Source organism: Haliaeetus leucocephalus, unplaced genomic scaffold, assembly GCF_000737465.1.
Source record: "Haliaeetus leucocephalus isolate CR32 unplaced genomic scaffold, Haliaeetus_leucocephalus-4.0 Scaffold932, whole genome shotgun sequence".
NCBI classification, from domain to species: domain Eukaryota; kingdom Metazoa; phylum Chordata; class Aves; order Accipitriformes; family Accipitridae; genus Haliaeetus; species Haliaeetus leucocephalus.
This window is the reverse complement of record NW_010973368.1, coordinates 5104213-5112500: the sequence shown is the minus strand read 5'-3', so window position 1 is coordinate 5112500 and position 8288 is coordinate 5104213. Positions and strand designations below refer to the sequence as shown.

The window sequence follows — 8288 nt, the reverse complement described above, 5'->3', positions numbered from 1 at the left end:
CTTCAGAAACACCCCGGCCCCCGCCGAGCCCTGCGGTGGCCGGCCCTCCGCCCCCGGGGGCTTGCGCTTGCGGCGGGCAACGGCCGCCTGGGCCCGGACCCCGCTGCCCGCCGGCACCAGCCGGGGCGCGGAGGGGCCGAGGCGCCCGAGGCCGCAGCGAGGGGTGGGAGGCCAGCGAGGGTCCGGGTCCCTGCCCGCCGGACCCTCCGCAGCCTGCGGCACGGCGTCGACCCCCTCGGCCGGCGCACGGAGCCGGCACTTACCGCCTCGCCGGCACGGCGGCACTTCAACTCCCGCGCGCCCAGCCGCCGGCTCCCCCCTCCGCTGCGCACATGGTACGGCTCTGCGCCGCGCGGCATGCTGGGAAGTGTAGTCTCCGGCCGCGGCCGCTCGGAGCGGCGGGGGCGCGGCGGGACTGCAAGGGGCGGCCCCTGGGTGAGCCCACCGGGGAGCGGCGGGGGGGACAGCCGGGCGGGCGCTGCGCACCGGCGGCCCCGGGGCTGCTCTCACGCGTCTGCCCCTGCTGCGGGGGTGCGCGCTGCTCCCGCCTCCTAATTGCAGAAGAGGAGGCGCACGGGCAGCGCCTCCAGTTCGGTGCACAACTGGGTAACGCAGTCTCGGCTTCATCCGTGGGGCTCCCGACCCGGCACGGCTGCCCACAAAAGCCATCTTCTGCGCTCTTTAACAAAATCTCAGCCTTTATGATATTTCAGTTGGTTTTCAAAGTTTTCTCACTGAAGGCCCTGCAGCAGGGAGAAGGTACCTGTATGCGTATATATATATATATATCTATCAGAAATCACGAGAGAAAGTAGAAATACCAAACTCGGATATCAGAGCACTCCTTTTCTACATCTGTGAGAGGTGCTGGAGGGGCACTGATGCTTTTATTGACTAGAAGTCAGAACTGCTCTTTAGCGAAGGGTGTGGGTTTGACCAGGGCACCATGAACATTTTACTTTGCGAGTCTGGCTATTGCAACACATCAGGATTAGGTGTGAGCACAGTCACCTACGCAGCCGTAGCATGTGGGTTGGCAATGCCGTGTCTGCTCCTGGTGCTGAGCGAGTGCTCTCACCAAAGGGCTTCTGGCAATAGAGTTGAACACTTGTCCTGCTCCTGTTGAACACAATACAGTGTTGTTCACCATGTGGTCAGATCCTCAAGCAGCGTAAATTGATAGCGTAAACTATGCAGCTATACTTAGCTTTTACCATTCGGTGAAATGCACACATGGCTGCCTAGTATCAGCTTATATTTACGGGTATAATTCCAAAGGCCAAAGAGGTGTGTATCATAAATATCTCAGAAACTGCTGTTCTCCATGCAAGAGAATGATTCAGTAAAACAACTGTGTTCACCAAGAATAAAAAAGCTGTTGGCAACAAGGAAAATAATTGCAGAATGAAAAAAAAAGCTTTCTCTGCAGCTAACCTTTAGCTCCTTACTGTAAGAAATGAAAATGATAATAAATTTTATTGTATTCAAGGTTCAATGCAAAACCAATCTCTTCACCAAAGTCTTCTTGCCATAAAGATTACAATAAAAGAGCAAAGCAGAGAATGAAAAAATGTTGCTGAATTGTCATAAATATTGTAAGAGATTCATATTCCCCGGAGCAAATACCTAGCTTGATAGTTACCCACTTGAAACTTAGCATTTCTGATTGAACTTTTCTCCCATTGTGAAAAGAAGGAAACTCAATGGTGTTTCCAGTCAGTATCTTTCTGATAATAAGAACCTGAAATTCAGTAACATCTGGGAACCCATAGTGGAAAACTGGAAGTATTTGGGACAGAGTTAAGGACACAGCTACCACAATTAATCCTTAATACTTTAAAAGGATGCCAGAGACCAAAACCAGGAGGAGACCAAAAAGATCTTAATAATTCTTTGAGAGTTATTGTTTCCAACAGGATTCTGGAAATACTGAAACAAATCCAGGAAAGCATCACCACACTGCATTTCCATTCATATTTGCAGAGATACAGTTGCACCCAAAAAGGTAGAGACAGGGAAAAAAGGGATCTAGAAACACTTGAAGCAAAAGGTCTCAGCTTCTAGAAGTAATAAACCAGGACATTGTGCTCAGGAAAAGGTCCTGGTGACCAGCCTCTCTGCCAGGATGAACAGGTTTTTCACCCAAGGCCTTGCAGAAAGTGCTGTAAAGGTAACCTGTCCACCTTCTCCCCAGCTGTGGGACAATGGTATATTAAAGTTTTTCCTAAAAGATCAACATAATATTGGCAATATTTGCTGGCTACCCCTTTTGTTTCCATCTAGCTTCACTTCACTTTTGTTTTCCCTACTTGTCCCCTGCGGCAGACATTAACATAAATGCCTGCCCAGTGTGGGCTTCCTGCTAAATATTATCTCGAAGAAACAAAGCAGCTACAAATTATGGAGGGCAGAGTTAAGGGTGATTACCCTGCCAGCACGCTGAGGATACAGGCCCCACATGGCCAGTTGCTGCATCAGCCACATGATGGCAAAACTGGCTACAATCCTGTAAATTTCTTTCCCTTCTTGGACAGATGGGAGCTTTTGAACTGATGGGGGGCAGTGAAGCATCCCAGCTTAGTCTTGGACCATTACAAATTGTGTAGGAAAGACTGCTTGTTGGAAGCAAGCTTTACAATTTAGAGAGTGATGTTAAAAAAGGAAGAAAATAAAAACTCAGGGAGACATGCACGTGATGTACTACTGAGAAAATGAGAGAGAAATGAGTGCAGGCTGAACATAAAGTAACCACTCTGAATCACAGAATAAAATAAGCTTGGAAATACAGGAAAAAGATCTACTATTCCTGTATCTACTAGGGCCTGTGGAAGTTTTGCTATAGATTTTTGTGTTTGCAATTTCATTACCTCCACGGCTCAGGCTGACACTGGGCATAATAGTGGGGTATCCATTTAAAGCTACTGTGCTAGTACATATAAAAATCCAAAATAGAGACTGTAACCTCAGCACAAGCACTGATTCCTGATCGCAGGTCACTGCTTCTACACGTGATGCTTAAGACTGCGGCCCAGGCTATCAATCCCCTGCCTTAAGCACTAGATCACACGTGTTGGCAAAGCTCCCAGCAAAGGGAGCAGGTCAGTATCTGATTTTTGCCGGCCTCTCTTGGAAAAGCTATGGGAGGTTGCTTCAGATTAATTCTGTTCCTTGCAGCTCTCAGTTAAACGGGGTGATGGTGGGTCTTGGGCGGGGGGGGGGGGGAAAGAGGCTTTTGTAGTATAACAATGCCATGTGCCAATGTGCAGTGGGCAATTATGTAACCAACGCTAAATCTTTCTATAATTAGAACAAGCACCTAGTTAGAGTGATCAGAGCTCTTTTGTGTGAGCCTGCACGGGGGTACACAAGAAAGAGCTTGGCGCAAAAGAAAGATGCTGGCTTGATTTCCCTTTCCCTTTCAACTGGTGAATAAATTAAATCTCAGATTACCCCAAATTGCTGTGAAAGACAAAAAGCGAAAAGCGTTTCCTTTTCATTCTTGTTGAAGACATTTGCATCCCAGGTGTGATTCTCATGAAAAGCAGAAACAAACCCAAAGACACAGTCAGGCCTCTCTGTCCCAAGCATCGGAGCGGGAAGGGCAGCCAGACTACCTGAACAGAGGACAGATGGTCAGTATCAGCCCTCCCTACCGAGAGTCAACCTCCTTTTTTAGATCTGCTTTGATGAAGAACGTGGCAAGGTATCTGGAAAGTCTCACTTATACCAGACATTCCTCATATACAGGAGGAGGCATGGGAAAAGAGATCAGAACAGTCCCAGAAAGCAGGTGGTCCTATGATTTTGCGGACCCAGAGAACTAGCTTAACAAGGAGACATGAAAAGGTATGGGGAGAAATCGCTACCCAGTTTACAGTGGGAAGAACAGCTTGACCCAGCAGGTCCTTCTTCACTCTTCTGATCTGTCCTGCCATTCTGTGGATGGTCAGCAAATCAAATATTGAGGCAGATCCGTCTTCTGCAGCTATAAACAAGTTCAGCTCTAAAAGTCACTGTAGCAATGCCAATTCATACAAGTTGCAGATCTCGCTGGTGAGATCTCTGGTGCTAGAGATCTGTACTTCTGAAATATTTTCTGATTCTTTTCTGGTTAGTTCAGGACACCAGAAGAAATATTACAAATACATCTGACAGATGTGCAAATTAACATGGAAGACAGGAAGCAAAACAACCTACCTGGAGCTAATTCCAGAAGATGGCTTAACATACTCTCACAGGTCTCTTGCTAGGCCAAACCCACAAATGTTTTTGGTCCAACTTTAAATGAAGATTGGCAGGTTTTGCCTTTATATCAGCACAATGGAAAGCTCAGAACTGACTCAGGGAGCCATCAAATTTTAGAATATGATCTTCTTACGAATCATACTGTACGGAGCCAATATTTGGATAAGACATTTCTCAAAAGAAACGTACACCCATTGCCCCAGGTCATTCACTCCCTTCGAGTCAGTAGTGACCAATGTCTGAATGTGACAATGGAAAGTGATGTGCTGCTTGGAGACCTGTGCTTTAGGTGAGCTGCAAAATCCGCTTCTACTAGTATTTTGTTCTTTCAAGGCCTTTGTTCAACGTTGTTGCCCAGTATCAGTTTCGACAATTGCGTGCCACCTCCATACCTCTCTCTTATAATTTCTGTTGGAAAAAAAAATCCCCTTTACTTTGTTTGCTAAAGCTGGTGGTGGCTAAATGATATTCCACTTCTTCTTGCAGGTCATTGGGAAGTGTCAGTGGGCCACCATGTCCTGTGTGAAAAGATGTTTATCAGCTGGGAGTGGAATGCTTCCAAAACATTTGCAAAACACCCTGGAGTCTAGAAGGTGTTACAGAAGTACATGAGGACATTTTTGTGTATCTGAGAAAGTTTACTTTTCTACAAAGTACAACAAATAATAGAAATTAAACCAGCCTCCCTTTCAGTCATTCCAGACAATACAGACATGGCTTCAAGAATTTAAAGACTTTTACAAAAGCACTAATAGACTTTCTGATCTTTTTCCCCTCAGCTATAATTACTCCTTCTGAATGATGCCTGTAACCCCTAAGGGAATGTGAAGTGCAGGGGTTGCTGATGTGGCTGAACCTTTCCATCTAGGTAAATCTCTTCTTTTTCACTGTTTAGCATCTTACCTGTGGCATAATTTATCCCTTGAGTTAAGAACTGTCGTTTATTTTGATCATTTTTATCCCACAATGTGCAGCCACTGTTAGGCATACAGATATCTGATATTAACAGTAGCTTATTCCATTACTTTGTATTGCCATCTTCATTTGTTACAAGGTATTTGATGAACCATTTAATTCTGCATTTGCAAATGTGAGAAGTGCTGAAGTAGATAAAAAAGGTGCAGAGGATTTAACAGCCTAAATCTACCCCCAAAGGCTCCTTGGAATGCATCAGAAATACATTCTCAAAACCAGTCATGGTATTCGCATCAAACTAAAAATGTCCCTGCTGGCAGCCATGCCAAGCATTAAGTCCTCCACAGAGCTTGAACTCGTTACTCACTGTACAGAGGATCATTTTGGCATGATCATTTTGTGATAAGAGATGTATGTGGAAACCTGACAGCATTATTGTCCAGAAATGTTAAGCAAAAAATATCATGGTAAAACCAAAAATGAATTCATCCTTCTTTGTCAGAGACAGATTTGTATTTGGGGAAAATGTGTTTAAGGATCGATCTCAGAACCATTCCTTGCCTAATGTTTCTTTTTATCAAAGCTCTGCCAGAACTGGCATCTTTGAACCATTCCCAGGTCTGGTTCAGAAAAAGTCCGGAACTAGGAGGTACATGAAGATGCACAGAGATAATCAGTTCAGAAGAGAATATTAACTTTTCTTGTCTCGTGCTGTATATATTGTGGGACATTAAGCTTCACCTGGCTATTCCTGTATGGGCCCTGGTTGCTCAGGCTTGCCCAAAGCAGATCTTATAATAATGAAAGCATCTCTTCCCAAGAGACTTCAGCTTTGATTAGAAGATAACAAGGGATTGAAAAGGGAGCACGTCCCACAGTTTTCCAGAGGTTAATCACTCTCATTGTTAAATAGTTCTACATAATTTCTCATTTGAATTTCCCTAATTTCCACTTCCAGTCACTGGTTCTTGTTTTGCCTTCCTCTATGAGATTATAGAGTACCTTCAGATCTTGCATTTCTAACTTGTACAGGTACAGGTACCCATACAGGATGGTCAAATGTCTCTCAATCTTTTTGTGATGAGCAAAACATACAAGATGTTTTAATTTGCTCACTCAGATCATTTCTCCTCGCAATGTAATTGACAATAAGGACAGGTAAATGGAGTTCACCTCATTCTAATCTGGCAATATAACATTTACTTAAAACTTCACCAAAAAGCAAGTTTACTTACTGTATTTCCCCTACACTTCCAGTTAACACTAGCCTTATATTATCTTTGTAGTCTTCTAACCTTCTTCTATCTTGCAGCATTGTTTTGGAAACTTGAATGCCAGGCCAACACTGAGTCCCTCTAGAGTTCACCATGTCTCTACTTCTACATCCATGGGCTGCAAGAGGCTTTTTGTTGTTTCGTAGCACAAGAAATTCATGCTTAGCTGCTTCTCCCTCATAACCCTCCTGGCTCCTTTTCAGAATCGCTGTTTCCCAGGACAGTCTGTACTTAACCCCCAATTTCTTACTTCCAGATACAGAAGTTTGCACAGTGTGATATTCAAACACATCTTGTTTAAATGGATTCTACTTATCAAGTAATCTAGCTCACCCGGTATGACTCTTTCCTCTCAGTATTACTGAACATTTTGTCATTCATTTTGAAACCTACAAATTTTATGAATAGTAATTTCATATTGATTGCGAGCTGATGAAAATGGTGGCTAGTGTAAGTCCGAGTGTCCTTTCCTCTGTAACTTCCTCAGAAATACCCTTAGGCAGCGTCGATCCACCACTGATGATTCCTTTGCTTTTTGAAATACCAGCCAGTTCTCCACCCGGGTAGCATACAGCGTCAGGTGTTGCACAGTGCTAATTCTTTAATCAAAACATCATGAGAAGCAGAAGACAGAAGTAATGGGAGGTGTACCAGGTCAGGTTCAAGGACAACTATGTGAATAATTTATTTCTTTGGTCTGGTGGCTAACCTAACATAAAAAATAAATTGTTTTCTCACTTCAAGAAGAAAACGGGGTGGGGGGGATCATCAAACAAAAACAGCTTTCTATGTGGGAAAAAAAAAGTATTAGATCAGAAATTAAACACATTCTGGTTTTAAGAATTTTCCCACTTTCAAAAAGTAAGTACATTCAGGCTATACTTGGCCAACAAACATTGCTTTTCACCAAAGCTTTGCAAATTTTTAAAAAGATTCAAACTTTCCAAACTTCCCACAGTTTTTGAGTTCAGAACTTCTTGAAAATTTTTCATCCCAGTAAACATTTTTGACCAGTTAAACTATATATGTAAGCATTTTCTAGGTTTGATATGTGATAGGTAATGCAGAGCAGGGACAAGAAGTTATTCACAGCTGGATTAACAGCACGTGTGTAAAATAAAGACTATGCTATGTTTACAGAGCCATATGGTTTTGAATAAGCTGGTACAGCCCCTTTGTACCATATGGTCCACTCTATCCAGTGCTAAGAGCCTTACATATTCACAAATTTGAAATTAGCCAACTCAGACATCAAAATTAAACCACAAGAAAAAGTAGTTCAAGGGGAAGAAAATAATGTATTAAAAAGAACCAGTGTTGCTTATAGCCAGACAGCTATAAACACCTGCAAGCACAAACAGCTCACTGTCTGCAAAGAGAGTGGGACTGCACAGTTCTCAGAACAAGCCATGAGACTGAGGAAACCAAAGGAGCATCTCCCTAGTGCAGGAGCCGAAGCAGATTGCTCACCTACAATTTTACCTTCTAAACAACAATTTTGTGTTGTGGCTGTCATATAAACTGTGTTCTGAAATAGTTCACAAAGTTGTATATTTACCATACAGCATTAAAAAAATGCATCACAGCAAAGGAAGAAGGAGAAACGTCGAAGTAGGAGGGAGAAAACATATTATTTCAGCTGAGACTAGTATAACAGCTGGAGACAGAGACCGTGGCAACTTCCAATGGTGAGAGGAGGCTTCTGAATCAGGAGGCAATATTGCCAGATGTGACAACAGCAATTCTGTTGCTACATGACTGACAGAAATGGGTAGGAGAGATGACGGATGAGTTTTGCTCAGGAAAATTATTGATAAACGATGTACGTCAAAGTCTTGTATCTTTAGCTTTGTC

The 8288-nt window shown here is 43.7% G+C and overlaps 1 protein-coding gene across 1 annotated transcript in view; it reads right to left on the bottom strand.

Moving 5' to 3' along the window:
• Window positions 1–335, bottom strand: part of ADCK1 (aarF domain containing kinase 1) — an 81200-nt gene extending 80865 nt beyond the window's left edge. The window contains exon 1 of the mRNA XM_010583778.1: window positions 272–335. The gene's annotated coding sequence lies outside the window, so the exon portion shown is untranslated. The remainder of the gene's footprint in view (window positions 1–271) is intronic.
• Window positions 336–8288: the final 7953 nt, after the last annotated feature.